Source organism: Melanerpes formicivorus, unplaced genomic scaffold (assembly GCF_026170545.1).
Source record: "Melanerpes formicivorus ecotype bairdi unplaced genomic scaffold, bMelFor1.0.p_v2 SCAF_25, whole genome shotgun sequence".
Classification (NCBI taxonomy): Eukaryota; Metazoa; Chordata; class Aves; order Piciformes; family Picidae; genus Melanerpes; species Melanerpes formicivorus.
In genome coordinates, this window is record NW_027142377.1 from 2,033,597 (window position 1) to 2,057,447 (window position 23,851).

Genomic DNA, 23,851 nt, shown 5'->3' on the forward strand with positions numbered 1-23,851 from the left:
TGTCTCTTCTATTGCTGGATACCACTGAGAGAATCTGACTCCATCCTCCTGTCCTTCACCCTTTAACTACTGATCAACATTAATGAGCTTCCCCCTCAGTCTCCTCCAGGCTAAACAGCCCTAGCTCTCCCAGCTTTTCCTCCTAAGGTGAGTGCTCCAGGCCCCTCAGCATCTTAATGGCTTTCTGCTGGACTCTCTCCAGCAGTTCCTTGTCCTTCTTGAACTGGGGAGCCCAGAACAAGGATGCAGTATTCCAGATAAGGCCTCACCAGGGCAGAGAGGAGGGGAAGGAGAACCTCCCTTTGACCTGCTGGTCACACTCATAATGCACCCTAGGATGCCATTGCCTTTCTTGGCCATCAGGGTACATTGTTGGCTCATGGTCAGCCTGTTGTCCACCAGGACTCCCGGGTGGTTTTTGCCACAGCTACTCTCCAGCAGGTCAGCCCAGTCTGTACTGATGTATATGGACTTTGTTTCTGCCTGGACTGAAAATGGCCTCCCTGAGTGCTGTTACACCTTTAGCTATCTATTTTTTTAAACTCTTTTTTTTTTTTTTTTAAGTGAGAAGCACTGGGATTGTAGCAGCAGAGTTTAGGATGGAATTTACTACAGGCTTGCAGCATAGCCTCCTACCTTTACCTGCTCTTGCTTTTAGACAAGCTGAAATCTTCCACGCCGTTGACTTCAGACCCTAAAGAGGACTGTCAGTACCTCGGTGATTGTGCTAGTTTCAATGACTTTTCCACTGACTCACTGGGTGGCTTTGAGTGAGGAGTGGAAGTCAGCACTCCTGAATCATGCCATCCTCCAGACAATTGGCCCCCTCCCCGATAATTCCTTTGGGAAGCAATCATATTTGCAAAGCAATGATTACATCCCCGTTTCCCCTCATTGTAATCACTTAGAATTTAAGAGCTACAGAAACAAGCTGCAGCATTTGCACTCAGCTTGAAAGCTTTCAGAGCTGACACCTTCTGGGAGGTCACAGGCTTTGGAAATAACCAAAGGGGTGGTGGTGGTTTGGTTGGTTGGTTGGGTTTTGTCTTCTTTTTTTTTCCCAGCAGGAGAGGGATTTCAGCAAGCGGTTTGGAGAATTGTCAGGAGGATTTCAGGCACCTGCCAGGGAGAAAAGGAAGTGGAGGGCTCCTTGCAGTCTTCCCAGGATGTCCCTTTTGATGGGTGGTAAGTAAAATAAAAATAGAAAAATAGAAAGGGACCCTCACCAATAGGTCACAGAATTGTCTGGGTTGGAAGGGACTTCAGAAGGTCATCTAGTCCAACCCCCTCTGCAGTCAGGAGGGGCATCCTCAGCTAGATCAGGTTGCCCAGAGCCCTGTCGAGCTTGACTTTAAATATCTCCAGAGGTGGAGCCCCAATCACCTCCCTGGGCACCCTGTTCCAGTGTTCCATCACCCTCACAGGAGATGGTCTGCTGTGCCTGAGATCTGACTTTGCCTCATTTCTTGGGTTTTGTATCCCCATGATTTAGCAGGAGAGAAACTGGCAACAGAGGTGATGTGATCGCTTCTCTCCTGTGTCCCTGTGCGACTGTGAGGGGCGGGGACTGGTGACCGAGGGGAAGAAGGGGAAGGGAAGGAAGGAGGAGGAGAGTAGAGATCTCCAAACTAACCCAGTGCTCACCAGTTCCAAGAGAATAAATGGTTGTTTAGAAGAGCAGCTTGGTGCTTGCAGATGAAAGCAGAGATGGAGCTGGAGCTCAGCCCTTTCTGGACACCATGGGATTCACCTGGGCAGCTGCAGTGCCCCAGTGGCTGGGCAGGCATTGAGCAGTGCATCCAGTCAGCTACAAGTCCCCACCTGGAAGGGACAATCCTGGTTTCATGAAATCCTGTGCTCTCCTTCACGCTCTCTCCCAAAACCAGAGCAAGAAATGAGGGGGTTGTGAGGGAAAAGGGTATTGCAGAACCCTTGCTTTCCTACTGGGCACTCTGATGAACTTTTAATATTCCACAGTATGTGATTTATAGCCCTCCTGACACAAGAGTTTGGTGCTTCCATTGTGTGCATAACTTCTTTTGATATAAAGGGATGATAACAAAGCTGAACTGCAATCTCACAAGCACATGACACATTGTCTTTGTGGTGCAGATAGCAGGCAAATGCTCTCTGATCTCCAGTTCAACCCCTCAACTACCCACCCCCCACCCCCCAATTTCACTCTGTGGACAGGTTTTAGCAAGTTTAGTGAGGCAGTAACATTGGTGAAGGTGATTCCTTCAGATGTAGTGATGCAGGATGATCCTTCTTGTGGGAATCCCACTGCAGCTGAGTCCCTGGCATGGGCTCATTGAGACCTCGGTCACATAGCTGCTCCTTGAAGGTCCTACTTACTTTTTTTTGCCAAGTGCTTGGAAAGAAAAACTGCTACAAAACCTTCACATGTCACCCTTGGTTCCTCAGCAGTGCTTTGGTTCTGTGTGTTCCTGGCTCAAAGTGTGCCCTGGCCCATCAAATCAAAGAATAAGTGTGCATGACCTCTGCCACGGTCACAGATACACTGGCAACCTCCCAATTAGTCCCGAAGCTGGGTTACTTTTGGCATGAGGGATGGGCTGCTCTCCTCTCAAGATGCCTCTCCACCCTTGAATGGTTTCTGCATTTTTGATACAGCTGTTTCCAGGGCCTTGTGGAGCTGAACAAACAGATGCCAAATAGTCTGTTTGTAGTTCAGGGTGCACAGAAGTGGATGGGTCTGGTAAAAAACCTGTGGAGCGGTGCACACCATTTCCTCTCTTCCTTGGGTATTATTTCATACATCAGAATCAGAATTGTTTTGGTTGGAAAAGACCTTTGAAGGTCATCCAGTCCAACCATCAACTTAAGACCACCATGGCCATTAAACTATGTGCCAATGTGCCATGTACACAGGTTTCCTTTTAACATTCCACAGTATGTGATTTACAGCCAGTGATGGTGACTCCACCACCTCCCTGGGCAGCCTGTTCCAATGCCAGGCCACTCTTTCAACAGAGACTTTTTCCTAATATCCAATCTAAATCCAATCTATCCAATTTCAATTAGGCTTGAACCTGTTAAGTGGGGCTTGGAGCACCTCTGCTATGAGGACATGCTGAGGGAGCTGGGGTTCAGCCTGGAGAAGAGAAGGCTCCGGGGAGACCTAATTACGACCTTGCAGTACCTGAAGGGGGCTACAAGAAGGATGGAGAGGGACTGCTTACAAAGGCCTGCAGTGATAGGTTGAGAGGCAATGGCTTCAAACTAGAGAAGAGTATATTTAGGTTGAATATTAGGAACAAGTTCTCTACTATGAGGGTGGTGGAACCCTGGAACAGGATGCCCAGGGAGGTGTTTGGGGCCCCATCCCTGGAGATATTCAAGGTGAAGCTCAACAGAGCTCTGGGCAACCTGATCTAGTGGAGGATGCCCCGACTGACTGCAGAGGGGGTTGGACTGGATGACCTTTGGAGATCCCTTCCAACCCAAACCATTCTATGATTCTATAATTCTAAGTGTATTTTAAGAAGGTCACTTGCTGGTACACCAGTAAGAGGTGTTCCTCCCTTTCCAGCACAGGTAATAGGAAATCCTCCTTTCTGAACATCAGTAACCTCCTTCACTGCAAAGCTCTTGGGCTGGCCTCAGCAGGTGACAGGATGAACTCTTGACTACTTGTTTTGGCAAAACCAGTTCTTTGTGGCTGGCCTTGCTTTCCTTACATAGTGTCTTGCTGTGAGCAGAGGGTCCTAGTTTGGTATCTGAGCAGTTAGAACTGTGGGTTTCCTAGGCCTGGGCCCAGCCATGGCAGAGACTTCCACACAGGCAGTGATCAGGGAAGGTTTCTGGAGCTAAATGGAGCTTTGGAAATATGGAAATGAGGTCCTGGTTGGGTCAGGTGTTCAGTGGTGTGTAGTAGGCAAGGGAAGTGAGTGGAACTAGCATTGTGTGTACCCTGACTGTAGCCTTCTTAACTGAGACTTCAAGGCTGCTCAGTGACAGCAGAAAAGAGCCTGAGGGTGCTGACTGACAGCCATCTGAAGATGAGCCAGCAGTGTGCTCAGGTGGCTAAGAAGACCAACAGCATCCTGGCCTAGTGTGGCCAAAAGGACCAGGAAAGTAATCATGCCCCTATACTTTGCCCTTATGAGGCAACACCTCAAATACTGGGGTCAGTTTTGGGCCCCTCACTCCAAGAAGGGCACTGAGGTGCTGGAGCATGTCCAGAGAAGGGCAGCAAACTGGTGAAGGGTCTGGAGAACAGGGCTGGGGAGGAGCAGCTGAAGGAACTGGGGGTGTTTAGTCTGGAGAAGAGGAGGAAGAGGGGAAACCTCATGGCTCTTTACAGCTCTCTGAGAGGAGGCTGGGGTGAGGTGGAAGTTGGTCTCTTCTCCCTAGTATCAGGTGATAGAAGGAGAGGAGATGGCCTGAAGTTGTTCCAAGGGAGGTTTAGGTTGGATATTAGGAAAAATTTCTTTCCCATAGGAGTGGTCAGGTATTGGAATAGGCTGCCCATGGAGGTGGAGGGGTCATCATCCCTGGAGGTGTTCAAGGAATGTGTGGACATGGCACTTTGGGACATGGTTTAATGGCTATGGTGGTCTTAGGTTGATGGTTGGACTCAATGATCTTAGAGGTCTTTCCCAATCCAAACAATTCCATTATTCTGTGACACTGACCCATAGAGATGCTCAACAATCCTTCATTTCAGAGGGTTGTAGTCCACCACCTTGTCCAGGCAGATATTTTCTCTCATGTCCACATCCTCACAACAACTCCAGCAAGGCACATGGCTTATGAGTGTCTTGGAGGTGGAGAACTAGAGCCAAAGAGGACAGACTGAGGGAGTTGGGGCTGTTCAGTCTGCAGAAGAGAAGGCTCCGAGGTGACCTCATTGTGGCCTTCCAGTATCTGCAGGGGGACTACAGGAAGGCTGGGGAGGGACTTCTCAGGATCTCAGGTAGTGATAGGACTAGGGGGAATGGAATGAAGCTGGAGGTGGGGAGATTCAGGCTGGATGTGAGGAGGAGGTTCTTCACCATGAGAGTGGTGAGACCCTGCAATGGGTTGTCCAGGGAGGTGGTTGAGGCCCCGTCCCTGGAGGTGTTTAAGCCCAGGCTGGATGAGGCTCTGGCCAGGCTGATCTAGTGTGGGGTGTCCCTGCCCATGGCAGGGGGGTTGGAACTAGATGATCCTTGTGGTCCCTTCCAACCCTGACTGATACTATGATACTATGGTTAACCCCATCCACCACTGGATAGCTTGCCCACAATAAGTCACAGCACACAACGAAGGAGCTGGGAGGAGAGCTGAATGGTCCTTGCAGAGAGCAGGACTGTAGCCAGCCGTGCTCCAGGACGCTTGCATCACTGCTCCTGAGGATTCCCATGGAAAATAATCCTGTGCTCCTTTTATGTCCTTGTAATCACAAACATGTTGTGCTTCCCTGCCCACTTCTAAGGAGCAAAGTAATTAGTCACTCCATGCAAATCTTTTGGGACTGTGCTTGTACTCCAGCATGGATTCCAGCTCTGTCTAGAAGGGAATGAGGAAGCTCCTCAGCTGTGTGTGGTTATTAGCAGACACTGCCATTTGCAGCAACTGGGTGCAAGGCCTTTTGCCTGCTTCCAGCAGCTTCTGCTGCCAGGGTTCATAGATTCACAGAATGGTTTAGGTGGGAAGGGACCTTGAAGATCATCCAGTCCCAACCCCCCTGCCATGGGCAGGGACACCTTCCACTAGCCCAGGTTGCTCAAGGCCTCATCCAACCTGGCTTTTAACACCTCCTGGAAGGGGGCACCCACAGCCTCCCTGGGCAACCTGTTCTTGTGTCTCCCCACTCTCACTGTCGAGAATTTCTTCCTCATCTCCAGTCTCAAACTGCCTTCCTCAAGCTTCAATCCCTTGCCCCTTGTCCTATCACCCCAATCCTTTGTATAAGGTCCCTCCCCAGCTTTCTCATAGGCCCCCCTCAGGTACTGGAAGGTCTCTCCCCAAAGCCTTCTTTTCTCCAGGCTGAACAGCCCCAACTCTCCCAGCCTGACCTCACAGGGAAGCTTCCTCACCCTCTGATCATCTTGGTGGCCTCCTCTGGACCCTCTCCAGTAGCTCCATGTCCTTGTTCTGGGGACCCCAGAACTGGAGGCAGTGCTGCAGGTGTGGTCTGAGCAGAGCAGAGGGGCAGAATCCCCTCCCTGTGCTGCTGCTCTCCCTGCTCTGGATGCAGCTCAGCACACAGCTGCCTGCTGGGCTGCCAGTGACCATTGCTGGCTCCTGGGGACTTTGTCACCAACTGACACCCCCAAGTCTTTCTTCTCCAGACTGCTCTCCAGCCACTCCTCATCCAGCCTGGATTTTTGCTTAGCAAAGCCCAGCAAAGTATGCTTGGGTTATGAGAACTTCATGCTTGCAAAGCTAAAAGCATGGGTTTGCCTCTCCAGAGCTCACTGCCTGCTCACAAAACTCCCTTGTTACACAGGAGTAACTCCAGCATCTTGCAGAGGAGCCTCTGCAGCCTCTTAGAAGAAAACAGAAAAGGGGCTGGTTATCGATGGGTACATGTTCTGACCTTAAAAGCTGGAAGTAAAACCAATCCAAGATATGGGGCTGACTGGTGTGGCAGCTGAAGGGCTTTTCCTCTGCCTTCTGCAGTTAATACCATCGTGCTGAATTGGAAAGTGGGGAGGAGCAGAGGCTGAGTTAAGGTTTACTGAGACAAAGAATTCTTTAGAAAGTGTTGGGAAGCAACAAGTAGAAGACATTGTGGAAAATAAGCTTCATTTCCACATCAGGAGTACTTGCAGGGACTGTGAAAGAAACCTCCTAGATCCATTTGTCTGATTCTGTTCTTCTCTTCACCCCAGCATTTACACTTAAATAGATCTGCTGAAAGTTGTCTTTAGGAAGAGAATTTCATCCCTTCCTACAGGTACTTTTAAAACATGGTTGTTGTTTGACTGCTGCTTTACAAAGTATGGCTGGAGGGGTGACTTGTGCAGGAGGAATCATAGAAAAGTCCTTCAAGATCCTCCAGCCCAACCATTCTCTAACTCTGCGCAGTCTGGTGCTAAGCCACGTCCCTCAGCACCACATCTCTGCCTCTGTGAAACACCTCCAGGGATGCAGATTCAAGTACCTCCCTGGGAAGATTGCTCCAGTCATTGAGATCCCTTTCAGTGAAGAAGTTTCTCCTAATATCCAAGCTACACCTTCCCTTGTGCAACTTGAGGCCATTTCCTCTTGTCCTATCACTTGTTTCCTGGGAGAAGAGACCAACCCCACTGGGCTCCAACCTCCTTTCAGGGAGTTGCAGAGAGTATTGAGGTCTCCCTTCAGCCTTCTCTTCTCCAAGACTAAACAACCCCAGCTCCCTCAGCTGCTGCTTGCCAGCCCTGTTCTCCACACCCTTCACCAGCTTTGTGACCTTTCTCTGGACAGGCTCCAGCACCTCAATATCCTTCTTGGAGTGAGAGGCCCAAAACTGAACCCAGGACTCAAGGTGTGGCCTCACCAACGCTGAGTACACAGTGACAGAGGAGTTACGAGGCACTGAAGTGCCTGATTCATCCCTCCTGAAGGAGGTGGCAGCAGGATCAGGCCATGCAGAAGGCATGTTTGATTTTAAATACCCACTGCATACTTTCAGTGCCATATGGCAAATTCCTGCCTCCCCATTTCACACAGGGGACTTGTCCCATTGAGAACAAGGGCAACATATGTATGATAGGACCTCTGTTGTTTTAGCTATCTGCTGCTTCTCTGCCACATGTTCTTCCCATACAATGTAGGCCAAACCATTATTGAGGGGGTGACAAAATTACCCTAATCATGTGGCTCATATGCATTACCTTGAATATTAATTACCAGCCCCAGCAACCAGTTGGAAACTGTTGGAGAACAGCAAAGGAGAAAGGGACCTGGGGGTCCTGGTAGACAGAAGGATGATCATGAGCCAGCAATGTGCCCTGGTAGCCAAGAAGGCCAATGGCGTCCTGGAGTGGATTAAAAAGGGGGTGGTTAGTGCCCTGGAGAAGCCACATCTAGAGTATTGTATCCAGTTCTGGGCCCCTCAGTTCAAGAAGGACCTCAGGGAACTGCTTGAAAGAGTCCAGCACAGAGCCTGCTGAGGACAGGCTGAGGGAGCTGGGGCTCCGCATCTTGGAGCAGAGGAGCCTGAGGGCTGCCCACATTCATGTTGATAAAGATGTGCAGGGCAGTGTCAGGAGGACAGAGCCAGGCTCTGCTCATTGATGTCTAGTGATAGAACAAGGGGCAATGGGTGCAAGCTGGAGCAGAGGAGGTGCCATGGGAACATAAGGAAAAACTTTACTTTGAGGGTGATGGAGCCCTGGAGCAGGCTGCCCAGAGAGGTTGTGGAGTCTCCTCTGGAGACATTCAAAGCCCATCTGGATGTGTTCCTGTGTGATATGCTCTAGGTGGTCCTGCTCTGCTACTGGGGTTGGACTGGATGATCTTTCCAAGACTGGATGGTCCCTTCCAAGCCCTAACATTCTGTGATTCTGTGCTACCTGCTGCTCCTCCTACCAAAGCCACTGCCTCACTACTGCATCCAATGCTCTGGATAACAATGACGTTGAAAGGATGCTTATAGATCAGTTCCTGCTCAGCCTAAAAGTGATTTGGGTCTTCTATTTGACACTTTTGAGTCTAAGGAAATGTGAAAGTTTTGTCTTTCTTATTAATGAGTGTAAGACACATGCTGCCTTCTCCATGTTCATCTGTCTAATGCAGGTGTGTTTGAGGAAGGCACCACACCCTTCAGAAGATGTTTTGTGGTGTACTCTTTGTGCCTTTAGCGTTGAGGACCAGCTGCCTTTTCAGTTCTGAATGCATTTTCTCAGGGTCTTACATCACAGAGGTCCTGTGAGGAGAGGCTGAGGGAGCTGGGGGTGTTTAGCCTGGACAAGAGGAGGCTCAGAGGAGACCTTACCACTGTCTACAACTATCTGAAGGGAGGTTGTAGACAGGTAGGGGTTGGTCCCTTCTCCCAGGCAACCTGTTGCAGAACAAGAGGACACAGTCTCAAGCTGCACCAGGGGAAGTTTAGGCTGGAGGTGAGGAGAAGGTTCTTCCCAGAAAGAGTAATTGACCTTTGGAATGTGCTGCCCAGGGAGGTGGTGGAGTCACTGTCCCTGGAGGTGTCCAAAAAAGGCTTGGATGTGGCACTTGGAGCCATGGTTTGGTTGTCAGGAGGTGTTAGGTATTAGGTAATAGGTTGGACTTGATGATCTCTGAGGTCTTTTCCAACCTGGTTGATTCCATGATTCTGTGACATGCAAGATACCCAAACAGTCCATGTAATTTTGAAGATGAGTAAGGCCTGGCCTTTCTGGTGTCCCACACAAGGGAAGCACCCACAGCTCACAAAAATTGCAAGCTTCTGAATCATGGAAGCCAGATCAGAAAGCCTCTGATTCCCACTGGCTGGAAGCCGTGTGCAAGTGTGAACACCCAGCCCAGTGCTGAGCTGGGGGCGGGCCACTGCCTGCAGGATGTCAGCCCGTGCAGTTTCCAGGCATCCAGCATGACCCAGGCAGCTGCAGAGCTCTGGGAATTGGCTGGGTGGTTGCACCCAGAGGGTGGTGCTCAATGGCTTGAAGTCCAGATGGAGAGCAGTGACTGTGGTGTCCCTCAGAGGGCTGTGCTGTTGAATATTTTGATCAGAGCTACAGACAGAGGGACTGAGTGCACCATCAGCAGGTGTGCAGGTGACACCAAGCTGAGTGGTGCTGTCAATGTCAGGACAGGATGGCATCCAGAGGGACCTGGACAGGCTGGAGAGGTGGTGCCCAGGTGAACCTCATGAGGTTCAGCAAGACCAAGTGCAGGGTTCTGCACCTGGCCTGGAACAATCCTCACTGTCAATACAGACTGGGGGAGGAGGTGAAAGAAAGCAGCCCTGAGGAAAAGGACTTGAGGGTGCTGGTGGGGGAGAAGCTGGACGTGAGCAGGCAGTGTGAGCTTGCAGCACAGAAGGCCAATGGCAGCCTGGGCTGCATCCAAAGCAGTGTTGCCAGCAGATGCAGAGAGGTGATTCTGCCACTTTGCTCTGCTCTGGTGAGACCTCACCTGGAGTACTGCATCCAGGTCTGAAGCCCTCAATACAGGAAGGACATGGACCTGGGAGAGGAGCCAGAAGAGGACCATGAGAACAATCAAGGGGGTTGGAGTACCTCTGCTATGAGGACAAGCTGAGGGAGTTGGGGCTGTTCAGCCTGGAGAGGAGGAGGCTCTGGAGAGATCTAACAGCAGCCTTCCACTACCTGAAGGGGGGCTGAATGAAAGATTGAGAGAGATTGTTTGCAAAGGCCTGCAGTGACAGGAGGAGGGGCAATGGATTCAAACTGGAGCAGAGCAGATTTAGATTGGATGTTAGGAACAAGTTCTTTACTATGAGGGTGGTGCAACCCTGGAACAGGTTGCCCAGGGAAGTGGTTGAGTTTCCTTCCCTGGAGATGTTCAAGGTGAGGCTCGACAAGGCCCTGGGCAACCTGATCTAGTTGGGGATGCCCCTGCTGACTGCAGGGGGATCAGACTGGATGACCTTTGGAGGTTTCTTCTGGCCTGGACCATTCTATGATTCTGTGATGTGGTAACTCTCCCTTTCTGCCTCCCAGCAGTCAGGGCCTGATGGCTCCTAATGGTGTGAAGGTTTTGCTTAGTGGTTTGTAGGCTGGAAAGGGCTGGTGATGCCCAGTGTAAAGAAATATTTGTTTAACTCTGGGTATCTTTCCCTTAGTCAAGACCTGGAGAAAAATTTCTCTCTCCATTATGGTGGGGTACACACCAGGAGTAATGGTACTGGTGCCTTTAGTTTGGATACATATGCCAGGCTGAGACCAGCAGCTGGCCTTTACCATAGCTCTCTGAAGGTATGCAACTATGTATGGGAACCTTGCCAGAAGCAGTACACTCCTTCAGAACCAGAATCTTCCTTTCTGGGTCCATGTGGAAGCGATGCCAAATTCATTCTCCATCTCCATGGCTCCCAGGAGCTTCAGAGAGCTTTTGGCTCCATTAGCTAAGCTCCAGACAGAGTGAGACTTCCTCTTCTCTTCAGCAGCAGTCTTGATTTGTAACACACTGCTGGGTGGAAAGAGTTTGCAGTCCCTTTCAAGTACCAGATATTGGCAATCCCTCTCCTAGAGTGTGGTGGTTGGAGAGTGTCCTGGGCTAATTTAGGCGCTGCAGTGCTCTCCTGTGTCTAGACATTGCAGTAAACGTTACTCAGCTGCCTGTAGGGTTAAGCAGGCTTGACACAAATGTGCTAACCAAGCTCCAAAGGAAGAGGAAACACAGGAATATTCACCCCCCAGAAGACAGTGCCTCCCTTGACATTTTCATCTGCAAAACAAAGGCTAACAGAGTTTTGAACTGCTGAGTGCTGTTGGCCTTTTCCCTTTTCCTCTTTTGACTTTTGTTTCCTGTAGGAGAGTCTTTGGAATGACTTAACATTGTCACCAAGGCCTAGGGATTCCCCTCCCTGTCCTCTTCCAGTTGTGCTACGTCTCCCAAAATCCTTTGCAATGCAAAACTGCTGAGGGAAGGCATTTCTGTTTAACCTGGAAGCCAAGAACACAGGAGCTGCTTCTCCTAAAGCAATTGTTCACACAGGATCACGGGATGTTAGGGGTTGGAAGGGACCTCCAGAGATCATCAAGTGCAACCCCCCTGCCAGAGCAGGACCACAGAATCCAGCACAGGTCACACAGGAATGGTTCTTTTTTATTTCCATGGCCTTAAATAAATCAAACCTCTGCTCTGTATCCAGGCTGTGTCCACTTGGGCCTTCCCACTTTCCTACAAATTCTGGTTTACTCTCTTGCTGAATCTGTGGAACCAGATCCTAAACCCATCTTATGGAAGAAAAACAACCAACCAACCAGAAAGCCCAACAAACCATAACTGAAATCTTTTGCTGGAAAATGCCACAGCACAGTGACAAAACAAAAGCCCTAGAAATATTTGTTGCTTTTCTAAACTAAGGGGGGGAAAAAACTCAAAACCTTATTGCTGTCTACAACTACCTGAAGGGAGGTTGTGGCCAGGTGGGGGTTGGTCTCTTCTCCCAGGCAACCAGCACCAGAACAAGAGGACACAGTCTCAAGCTGCACCAGGGGAGTTGTAGGCTGGATGTTAGGATGAAATTGTTCACAGAGTGATTTGCCATTGGAATGTGCTGCCCAGGGAGGTGGTGGAGTCACCATCACTGGAAGTGTTTAAAAAGAGCCTGGATGGGGTGCTTGGTGCCATGGGTTAGTTGATTAGATGGTGTTGGGTGATAGGGTTGGACTTGATGATCTCAGAGGTCTTTTCCAACCTGCTTAATTCTGTATTCTGTATTCTGATTTCTGCAAGCTTGTGTTTATCTTCTAGACAGATCTCCTGGGGAGGAGCAGGCAGAGGCACTCACAAGAACAGTGAGCACAGCTGTCTGTTGTGGTGCTGGGAGGAACCCCTGGAAACCCACGGAGGAAGATGCAAAACCCCAAACCAACACACTACCGTGACCAGCGGAGGGCAGAAGCTGTTTTTCTCAATGCTTGGCTGCTCTTGTCAGCAGAGTAACATCCCCAAAGGGACAGACACCTGAGGAGAGTTTAGAACAGTGGATGTGGGCTAATGCCTTTATCAGGGATCTGCACGAGGGAACTGAGTGCACGCTCGGTAAGTGTGCAGATGACACTAAGCTGTGAGGGGCTGTTGATCAGCTGGATGGTGGGAAGGCACCACAGAGGGACCTGGACAGGCTGGATCCATGGGCTGAGGTTTAATAAAGCCAAGTGCTGCATCCTGCACCTGAGTCACAACAACCCCCTGAAGGCTCCAGGCTTGGGGCAGAGTGGCTGGAAGCTACTCAGTTGTAAAGGACCTGGCGGTGTTGGTGAGCAGCTGGCTGGAGATGAGCTAAAGGGTGCCCAGGTGGCCAAGGAGGCCACCAGCAGCCTGGCTTGGATCAGCAATGGTGTGGCCAGCAGGAGCAGGGAAGTGATTGTACCCCTGTACTAGGCACTGATGAGGGCACACCTCAAATACTGGATTTAGTTTTGGGGCCCTCACTCCAAGAAGGACATTGAAGTGCTGCAGCAGGTCCACAGAAGGCAGTGAGGCTGGTGAAGGGTCTGGTGAACAGGGCTGGTGAGGAGCAGCTGAGGGAGCTGGGGGTGTTTAGTGTGGAGTAGAGGAGGCTGAGGGGAGACCTCATTGCTCTCTGCAACTCCCTGAAAGGAGGTTGGAGTGAGGTGGGGGTCAGTCTCTTCTCCAGAGGAAATGGCCTCAAGTTGTGCCAAGGGAGGTTTAGGTTGGATATTAGGAAAAAATTCTTTCTAGAAAGAGTGGTCAGGCATTGGAACAGGCTGCCCAAGGAGGTGGTGGAGTCCCTATCCCAGAAGGTCTTCAAGAAACCTGTGACCACGGCACTTTGGGACATGGATTAATGGCCATGGTGGTGTTAGGTTGACAGTTGGACTTGATGATCTTGGAGGTGTTTTCCAACTGGAACAGTTCTATGATTCCAAAAAATGTTGTGGTACTCTGTAGTTGGTGAAATAGAGGGGAAGAAATTTTGCTGCACAAGAGTGCAGTGGTTAAGATGCTTTCAGGAGGGCGCACCAGAAGCAGGCACAGCAGCTTGTGGTGCTGATAACGCTGGTTCCTCCTCAGGGAAACTGAGTCATGGGAGTAAATCGACTTGCCAAAGCCACAGAGCGAGTGTGACAGACTTACAAATAATATTACATGTAAACAGATTCCCCTTACCCTGCCTGCATCCCTGGGAGAGCTGGGGCTGTTCAGCCTGAAGAAGGCACCAGAGAGAGCTCAGAGCAGTCTTCCAGTACCTGAAGGGGGCTACACGAGAGCTGGGGAGGGACTTTTGACTAGGGCTGGGAGTGACAGAGCAAAGGGCAATGTACTGAAACTGGAGAAGGGCAGACTGAGACTGGAGATTAGGAAGAAATTCTTGACAGAGAGGGTGGTGAGACACTGGAACAGGTTGCACAGGCAGGTGGTGGATGCTCCCTCCTCCCTGGAGGTGTTCAAGACCAGGCTGGATGAGGCCTTGAGCAACCAGTTCCAGCGTGAGGTGTCCCTGGCCATGGCAGGGGGCTTGGAACTGGATGATCTTGAAGATCCCTTCCAACCCAAACCATTCTGTGAATCTATGATTCATGCACTTGCACAAAACCCCTAACAGCACTGAGGGTTTTAGATGCTCCTGAAATGAATGAGCTGGGTGGCCTGGATAACAGCAACTGAGTTCTTACACACAAATGAAGATGGAGTGAAAATGAGGCACCTGGGGGTTTGGTTTGCCTTAAAGGAGCACAGGTTGGTTGCTCACTCTGCGAGCGTGGCAGGGAGGCACAAAACAGAGAACATGCCCTCTGGATAAACCTGGGAAAATAATAGCTGCCTGAGATCAGGGACTGAACTGGAAAATGGAGGCAAAAAGAATTGGATTGGGGCAAAGCAAAAGAAATGTTTTGTGGGTGGATTTTTTCCCCCCCTTTATTTTGTTTGGGGGGGGAAATGAGGAAAAGCCTCAAGACGTTATTTTAGGTCAACTCGAATCGCTTTTGGAATCTTAATATTTTGGGTTGAGGTACTTTATCCCTCTTGCTTCTCACACTTTCTATTATTTCAGGTCTCTTAGGAGTAGGAAATGCCACTTCAAACTAGCAAACCAAAGGGCTGTCTTTAGAAGCCATGGAAATGAAATGCTGTGGCATTTTCAAACCCAAACATGTCTTTCCAGAAACGTAGATATGTCTGCCCTTTCCCACTCTGCTTCAGGAGTTTCTTTGCTGTGTTTCATTCATTGTGGAAGTTCCAAAATTGCAGCTTTTGGCTTTGGGTTGGGTTCTTCTTCTTCCTTTTTATTTTCCCCCCCCCCGACATTTTTTGGGGTCTTTTTTTGCCTCATTAAATTCCTTCTGAGCAGAACTGTTCCCTCAGCTGCTCCTCCCCAGCCCCATTCTCCAGACCTTTCCCCAGCTTTGTTGCCCTTCTCTGGACCTGCTCCAGCACCTCAATGGCTTTCTTGCAGTGAAGATCCTCCTGCTGCTAAAGGACCACCTGGAAGGCAAAGCCCATCTCAGAAGAGACCTGATGGAAGAGGTGGTGATGAAGGGGTTGCCCTGCATGCCCTGAGCTGCATGGGGAACAGCTCATGTGTCAAGGCCATCATTCTTGCTATCACATTTTCTGGTGATGTAGTTGCTGAAACCACTACAGAGCACAGCACATTTCCAGGAGCCTGGCTCCAGCAAGCAAACTCAAACTTCCCTGTGGCTTCCTGCTGGCTTGGGGAGGATCTGTGGCTGGGGATGCGTTACCTCCACCGTGCCAAGCTGACCAGAGACGTGTCTCAAGATGGTTCTTTGATCTCCTACCCAATGGATTTCTGCCATGGAAGAATATGTTTCATCTGATTAAAAGGCAAAGCATTCGGATGGGGGACTGGGCATGCACGCAGTAGTGCTTATGGATCTGCTTCTTTTGTTGATAGCTAGGGCCTGCCAGTCCCACAAACACTTCAGTACATGCTGCATGTTCCCAGTCACTAATCCCATGGAAGTGTACTCCCAGCACGGAGTCAAGCACGCTTGTACCTCTCTGTGAGGCATGGACTGCACGGCTCTGGAGCTGAGCATACAATTGTCAGGGTTGGAAGGGACCTCAAGGATCAGCCTGTTCCAACCCCCCCTGCCATGGGCAGGGACACCTCACACTACAGCAGGTTGCTCACAGCCACAGCCAGCCTGGCCTGAAAAACCTCCAGGCATGAGGCTTCCACCACCTCCCTGGGCAACCTGTGCCAGTGTCTCACCACCCTCATGGGGAAGAACTTCTTCCTAACATCCAATCTGAATCCACTCATTTCTAGTTTTGCTCCATTTCCCCCAGTCCTATCACTACCCAACATCCTAAAAAGTCCCTCCCCAGCTTTCTTGTAGCCCACTTCAGATCCTGGAAGGCCACAAGAAGGTCTCCTCAGAGCCTTCTTCCCAGACTGAACAGCCCCAACTCTCTCAGTCTGTCCTCATATCAGAGCAGCTCCAGCCCTCTGCTCACCCTCATGGCCCTTCTCTGGACACTTTCCAGCACCTCCAGATCCTTCCTGTAAGAGAGGCTCCAGAGCTGGACACAGTGCTCCAGGTGGGGTCTCAGCAGAGTGGAGCAGAGAGGGAAAATCACCTCCCTAGCCCTGCTGGCCACACTTCTCTTGCTGCAGCCCAGGATAGAAGTCTATGTGCTGACTTAGGGCTGCCTGCATGTCTGGAGCATCTCCTCAGACTCAGGGATGCACAGACCCTCACTGTCTCTTTCTAAAAGGTATTAAGTGGGATTTTGGAAGTGAAAAGCTGGCAGAAAGTGGCAGGATGTTACATTTAACGACGTGAAATAATGGCAGAAGCTGGGGGCAGGGTGATTGAAGAACAGCTTTGGTTGCCCATTACTTACTTCACCCTTCCTCCTGCATCTGTGAAATGCTGACTGCTGCACTGTCTGCCTAGCAGTGGCACAGCTGACCTCACTTTCTTCAGGTGGACACTTTTGTTCAGTAGTTTGAAAACGGGTCTAAAACGTCCCCAAGTATCAGCCTTAGCCAGAGGGGGAGAAGGCTCAGAGATAAAGCAGAATGTGCACACAGCAAGGCATGCCCCTTATCTCCCAGTGAAATTGGTGAATCACTATCAGGGCTGCAGCAGCATTCTCAGTTCCTGCACCAACTTATGACCTTTGATACAAGAGCAGCAGAATTTTGGCCTGCAATCTGATAAAAAGCCAACTGTGCCAAAGCAGCAAAGAGATTAAAAGCAAAACAAAACAATTAAAGGAAACAGGGGGTGGAGGGGAAAAAAAAACCCCTAACAAAAAACAACAACCACAAAACAACCAACAGATGAAAAATGACAGGCTAAAATTTGAATTCTATGATGACAGACTGACAGCTCTCAGTATATGTCCCCACTATGGGGACAGGCTGTCAGTGTTGGGACTGTTCAGCCTGGAGGAGAGAAGGCTGCAGGGAGACCTCAAAGCAGCCTTCCAGTACCTGAAGGGGGCTCCAGGAGAGCTGGGAAGGAACTTCTGACAAGGGCTGGAAGTATTAGGATGAGAGGGAGTAGATTTAATCTTGAGGAAGGTAGATTTAGGCTAGAGATTAAGAAGAAATTCTTTGCAGTTGTCCAGGGTGGTTCTTGTGTTGTCTATGAATTGTAAATCCATGTAAATATTGTCTATTGTGTACATATTCATTGCATTTCATAGTTCCAGACTGTAGTTTTGCTTGTAAATAGAGCTTCATTTGCTTCCATCTGAGCTGGTCTGGCAATTTTATTTTAGGGGGCAATTCTCCCAAATTAGTTGGGGGGTAATTTCAACACACCACAACAGCGAGGGTGGTGAGACACTGAACAAGGAGGTTGTAGATGCTCCCAACCTGGAGGTGTTTAAGGCCAGGTTGGATGAGGCGTTGAGCAACCTGGGCTGGTAGGAGGTGTCCCTGCCTGTGGGGGGTGTGTGTGTTTGGAACTGGATGATCTTTGAAGTCTTGGATCTTGATGACCTTAGTAGGCTGAACATAAGCCAGCAGTGTGCCCAGAAGGCCAAAAGGCCAGTGGCATCCTGGCCTGTATCAGGAATAGTGTGGCCAGCAGGAGCAGGGAGGTCATTCTGCCCCTGTATTCAGCACTGGTTAGGCCACACCTTGAGTCCTGTGTCCAGTTCTGGGCCTCTCAGTTTCAGAAAGATGTTGAGATGCTGGAAGGTGTCCAGAGAAGGGCAAGAAAGCTGGGGAAGGGTCTGGAGCACAGCCCTATGAGGAGAGGCTGAGGGAGCTGGGGGTGTTTAGCTTGGAGAAGAGGAGGCACAGCTACATGAAGGGAGTCTGTAGCCAGGTGGGGGTTGGTCTCTTCTCCCAGGCAACCAGCACCAGAACAAGAGGACACAGTCTCAAGCTGTGTCAGGGGAGGTTTAAGCTAGATGTTAGGAAGAAATTCTTCCCAGAAAGAGAGATTGGCCATTGGAATGTGCTGCCCAGGGAGGTGGTGGAGTAACCATTACTGGAAGTGTTTAGAAAGAGCCTGGATGAGGCCACTCAGTGCCATGGGTTAGTTGATTAGATGGTGTTGGGTGATAGGTTGGACTCGATGATCTTAAAGGTCTTTTCCAACCTGCTTAATTCTGTATCCTGTCCTTTCCAACCCAACCCATTCTGTGAGTCTGTGATATATTACAGTTCTGCTTTGAAGGCAGATCTGTTGCCCATGTGAGGCTGGAGTGCCACACTGGTGTCACTGGGGTGTAGGTACGGCTTTGCTTTTGTGGGGTCATTGGTCCGTCTATGACTGGGAATCCTTCCTTCTTACAAGGATCCCATACACTTGGATGGTTTAGCTTTCAATGTCACCTGGAGAAAAAGTCTGCCTGAGGCTGCCAGATTGTGCCTGGTTTCAGATCAAACCCTTGTGAAAGCAGTGAATTGAGTATGGATTCCACTCAAAACTATAAATCGGGCTTGATTTGCTTGAAATTTTGCCCAGGTTTCTTTCATTTTGATCCCCCCCCCCCTTTCTTTTTTTAAACTTGGCCTGTTTCCTAGGTTTGTAACAAAACCTAAAACAAACATCACTGGGTTTCAGGTTTAGTTGTGAAAGTTTAACACAGAAACCATTTTCCTCCAGGGAGGAAGCCAGGAGGGGGAAAGTGGGGAGGGAGATGCTGGCCTGTGCACTAAGGCTAAGCTCTCTTTTTAATCCTTTTGACAATGACAGTGACAGTTTGTAATTTCTTTCTTGAAAGCAGCTGGAGGTGAGGCTTTGGACAGAACAGAGGAGGGTGACCATCACATCCCCACTTGGATCTGCAGGCTGCTTTTCCCATCATGGGGAGTGCATTTGTGCAGAGAAGCCTCACGGTCTCATTTCACTCAGACCAACACAGCCCTCAATCAGGGTCACCCCTTGATAGCACAGAGGCCAAAGATAGCAGGAGGACAGATTTCTGCCTGGCAGACAGTAAGACCAGTGACTGGGAACCATGCCACCAGAAGAAGGAGCTGTGAGAAGCTGCAGCTTCCAGCTCACACTGAATTCCCCTCTCCCCAGGAGCAAGGCTCGTCAGGTAAGAAAGCAAGATACCATCCAGGGACTGCTGGCAGCAGTTTGTCTTTCCGTGAGACAGGAGCTTCCAATTCCTCTTGTGTTTCCCCCAGCAAGCTGAGCCTCCCATTTTGGAAAGAAAGGTCCAAGCTGGCACATTCCCCTTGCTCTGGTCTGCATGGCAGGGAAAACAGTGCTGCAGCCTTTCCCCATTAGCCTCCTGCCCCGTGCTCCCTGTTGTGCAGCGTGAAGCTGAGGGGGTTGATTCTTGTTTAAATAAGGTTGCTACTGTGCACAAGGTCAAAGGCTTCAGAAGTTACTCTCTGCCATGCTAAAACACTGCTGCTGCTGCTGCTGCTGATAACCACATCTAGGCTGTGTGGTCCTTACAGCTTTTGACCTAGAGGCGTGAATGCCAAAATCAGAGCCCTCTTGGTGTGCCTGGCTATAATCACAGGAAGCTCATTCATTACTCAGGTCCTGAAGATATGGAAGTCTTGGTAATCAGTTTGGATGGGAGGGGTAAATTAATCATTTCCTTTTACACTTGTTGATAGAGCAATTCATTCTGTCATGAGAAAATGGAAGGGGGGTGGGAGGGGAGCACGGGGAGTTCAGTAAACTGTAAGTAAAACCATCAGTCAGATGTTGTGGTCCAGCTTTGCCTGCTGCTAGTCTCTTTAATCACAATTTTTTTGTCTCCTCTCAACAGGGCCTTTTTCAGGGCTATGCCACACTTTCTAGAGTGGTCCTTTTAAGATAAATGGGGGAGCAGATAACTTTTCATCCAGGGAATGCACTGGGAACCTAGGGAAGTACATCTGCTGTCCCCATTCAGGGGACCAGAAGAGATCCTGGCAGAAAATGCCCAAGGCAATACAGCCTCCCTTACCACCAGGCACCAGCAGCACCAGCAGATTAGAGGCCTCCCCTGGAAAGTAGGAGAGGAGTGTCTGGGGCAGTTGGGACAAATTCTTTATGCCTCTGGCCTGTTGGGCACTACTGAAATCTCCCAACTTGCTGTTACAAAAGGATCTGAAATCCAGTATCCGAAGGGGGCCTTCCAGTATCTGAAGGAGACCTTCCAGTATCTGAAGGAGACTGCTGGAGAGGGTCCAGAGGAGGCCACCAAGATGATCAGAGGGCTGGAGAACCTCCCCTGTGGGGCAGGCTGGGTGAGTTGGGGCTGTTCAGCCTGGAGAAAAGAAGGCTCTGGGGAGAGACCTTCCAGTACCTGAAGGGGGCCTACAAGAAAGCTGGGGAGGGACCTTCTACAAAGGATTGGGGTGATAGGACAAGGGGCAAGGGATTGAAGCTTGAGGAAGGCAGTTTGAGACTGGAGATGAGGAAGAGGAGGAGACTTGATGGAGACTTCAGGAGAAGGCTTGATGCCATGGGTTAGTTGTTTAGGTGGGTTGGATTGGTTGATGGGTTGGATGCGATGATCTTGGAGGTCTCTTCCAACCTGTTGTTGTTGTTGTTGTTGTTGTTGTTATTATTATTATTATTATTAAATTCTTGACAGTGAGAGTGGGGAGACACTGGCACAGGTTGCCCAGGGAGGCTGTGGCTGCCCCCTCCCAGGAGGAGTTTAATGCCAAGTTGGATGAGGCCTTGAGCAACCTGGGCTAGTGGAAGATGTTCCTGCCCATGGCAGGGGGTTGGGACTGGATGATCTTCAAGGTCCCTTCCCACCTAAACCATTCCATGAATCTATGAAAACTCCTTTGGCTGCTATCCTGGGCTGGCTTGATGGGATGGGGGAAGTAGTGCCCATCTCTAGCATTGGCACAATGTTCTGTGTCAAATGCATTGAAACATCCTCTGTCAGTAGCTGTCAGAAGCAATGCACAGCACCTTTGCATGGCTATTGTGTTACAGAATCACAGAATCATTCCAGTTGGAAAAGACCTTTCAGATCATTGAGCCTAATAATTCTCTATCTCTACCAAGTCTAGAACTGAACCCTCAACACCACATCTCTGCCTCTTTGAAACCTCCCCAGTGATGGTCATTCAACCACCTCCTTCAGCAGCCAGTTCCAGTCTTTGAGAACCCTTTCAGTGAAGAAGTTTCTTCTAATCCCCAATCTAAACCTCCCCTGAGGCAACTCGAGGCCATTTCCTCTTGTTTTTATCACTTGTTAGTAGGGAGGAGAGACCAATCCCCACCTCATTCTAACCTCCTTTCAGGGAGTTGTAGAGCCCTTGAAGGTCTCCCCCTGCCTCCTTTTATCAAGAAAGAACTTCCTGCTTATTTCACCTAATTGCCCACCTATCTCCTGCCATCTCCTGTTTACACGTAAACATAAGGAAAACTTTTCTCACTATGAGGGTGACAGAGCCCTGGGGCAGGCTGCCCAGAGAGGTTGTGGAGTCTCCTTCTCTGGAGACATTCAAAACCCACCTGGACATGTCTCTGTGTGGCCTGCCCTAAGTGATCCTGCTCCAGCAGGGGGGTTGGAGTGGATGATCTTTGGAGGTTCCTCCCAGTCTCTAACATTCTGTGACTGTGTGATCTCACTGTGTTATCTACAAACCTTGTCAAAGCTTCTTGAAGGGGCTCTTAGGCAGGGTGAGATTGGCTGTCATTTAAATGAGAACAAGGGGGAAGTAAAAGAATAATTAGTGTTTCCTGAGCTCACAGAATCACCTTTAGTTGCAGCAGTGGGAGACAAAGCTTGTTAGTTAACTGGAAGGGCTGAAACCCCAGGACACAAGATGCCATTGCATTTGGAGGCTGAAAAAGAAGACAGAACTGTGCAGGACAGGAGGTTTAAGCCTGCCAAGATTGCATGAGTATGGCTGCACTTTCTTTGCACAAAACATAGCTTTTATTGGGTTTATTAAGTTAGTAAAGGTGTGAAATGGTCTTTCTTAGGGCTCTGCTCCTCAAAGCACAAACCTTTTCAAAGCTTCTTGAAGTGACACTTAGGCAGGGTGAGACTGGATGTTATTTAAATGAGAAGTTAGGCTGTGGAGCTGACAAAGGGGTTTAAATTAATCCAGCTGATTTAGGAGAGCTCTAATACACAGCTGACCTCTGGCTGTACAGTGACAACAGACAGCAGAGAGTAGTCATAAAATCATAGAATTGTTAGGGTTGGAAAGGACCTCAAGGAGCATCCAGTTCCAACCCCCCTGCCATGGGCAGGGACACCTCACACTACAGCAGGTTGTTCACAGCCACAGCCAGCCTGGCCTGAAAAGCCTCCAGGCAGGAGGCTTCCATCACTTCCCTGGGCAACCTGTGCCAGTGTCTCACCACCCTCATGGGCAAGAACTTCTTCCTCACATCTAAACTGAATCTAACCATTTCTATTTTTGCTCCATTCCCCCCAGTCCTATCCCTGCCTGACACCCTCAAAAGTCCCTCCCCACCTTTCTTGGAGCCCCCTGCAGATACTGGAAGGCCACAATGAGGTCTCCTCAGGGCCTTCTGTTCTCCAGACTGAACAACCCCAACTTTCTCATAGGAGAGCAGCTCCAGCCCTCTGCTCACCCTCGTGGCCCTTCTCTGGACCCCTTCCAGCACCTCCAGATCCCTCCTGTAAGAGAGGCTCCAGAGCTGGACACAGTGCTCCAGGTGGGGTCTCAGCAGAGTGGAGCAGAGAGGGAGAATCACCTCCCTCACCCTGCTGGCTATGCTTTTCTTGCTGCAGCCCAGGATGTGATTTGCTCTCTGGGCTGCAAAGGCTCACTGCTGGCTCCTGTTGAGCTTCTCATCCACCAGCACCCCTAAGTCCTCTGCCTTGCATCACCATTTGTGTGTAGACGGTCTGGCAGCAGCAACAACAGCCCCAGCAGCCCCCTGCACGCAGGGACATGGAGTGCACACCACACTTTGGGGATATCCACATGAAGGTGTCAGCTTCATCTTACCACACACTGCTGCTGGACACATTCCTGCACTAAGACCTGGGAAGAATCAGGGAGTTAAGCTCTGAGGCAGGGAGGAAATGAGCTGCAATGAATGTAAGCAGCCCTGTTTTCAGGCTGCAAGCCACGAAATAACTAACCTGAACAAAAGCTCTCTATCCCAGCAAGGTGTTAATTATACACCTTGTCTTTCTGGATAGGTGTGAGCAGGGTCTCTTTGCCCACTGGGAACAATAGGTGTAATTATTATTTAGTTGGAAAGAGAGGAAGCCCAGCTGCCTTCAGTGCAGAGGATCAAATGATGGCCAATAAAGTGTAGGCACACGTGGCCTGCACTCCGTGGCTTGGTGTAACCTACAGAGCTTGCCAGGGTAATTCTAGGGTGTGGAAAGAAGTCAACTCCCCCACTGCTGGCAAGGGCAGTGGTGCAGACAGACAGAGCTGTGCTGACAGATGAGTGTTTTTGACAGTTTAGCCTGTCTGGGTTTGTAGGTGGCACTACCACAGGCTGCAGGCCATGTCTCTGCTAGGCAGCTGGCCCCCTGCTGCTCCACAGCTGCAGCTTTCACAGGACAGGCAAGGACAATCACACTCCTTTCCTTGTTGCTTCTTGCAAGGTACCTCCTAGGCCCAAGATGTTTCTCATGCATTACACAAACTCACAGGATGTTAGGGGTTGGAAGGGACTTCTGGAGATCTTCGAGTCCAACCTCCCTGCCAGAGCAGGACCATAGAATCCAGTGCAGGAAAACATCCAGACAAGGCCTGAAAGTCTCCAGAGAAGGAGACTCCACAACCTCTCTGGGCAGCCTGCTCCAGGGCTCTGGGACCCTCACAGTACAGAAGTTCTTCCTCATGTTGAGGTAG

At 50.0% G+C, this 23,851-nt stretch overlaps 1 long non-coding RNA gene across 3 annotated transcripts in view; it reads left to right on the forward strand.

Moving 5' to 3' along the window:
- LOC137448513 (uncharacterized) overlaps positions 1 to 23,851 on the forward strand; it is a 39,592-nt gene that overhangs the window by 3,194 nt on the left and 12,547 nt on the right. The window contains exons 2-4 of one of the 3 annotated variants that reach the window (XR_010989114.1): positions 1,068 to 1,185; positions 12,376 to 12,666; positions 18,808 to 19,264. This is a non-coding gene — a long non-coding RNA (uncharacterized lncRNA). Of the gene's footprint in view, positions 1 to 1,067; positions 1,186 to 12,375; positions 12,667 to 15,046; positions 15,760 to 18,807; positions 19,265 to 23,851 lie in introns of those variants that run through there. The other 2 variants (XR_010989116.1, XR_010989115.1) reach the window with 2 other exon arrangements.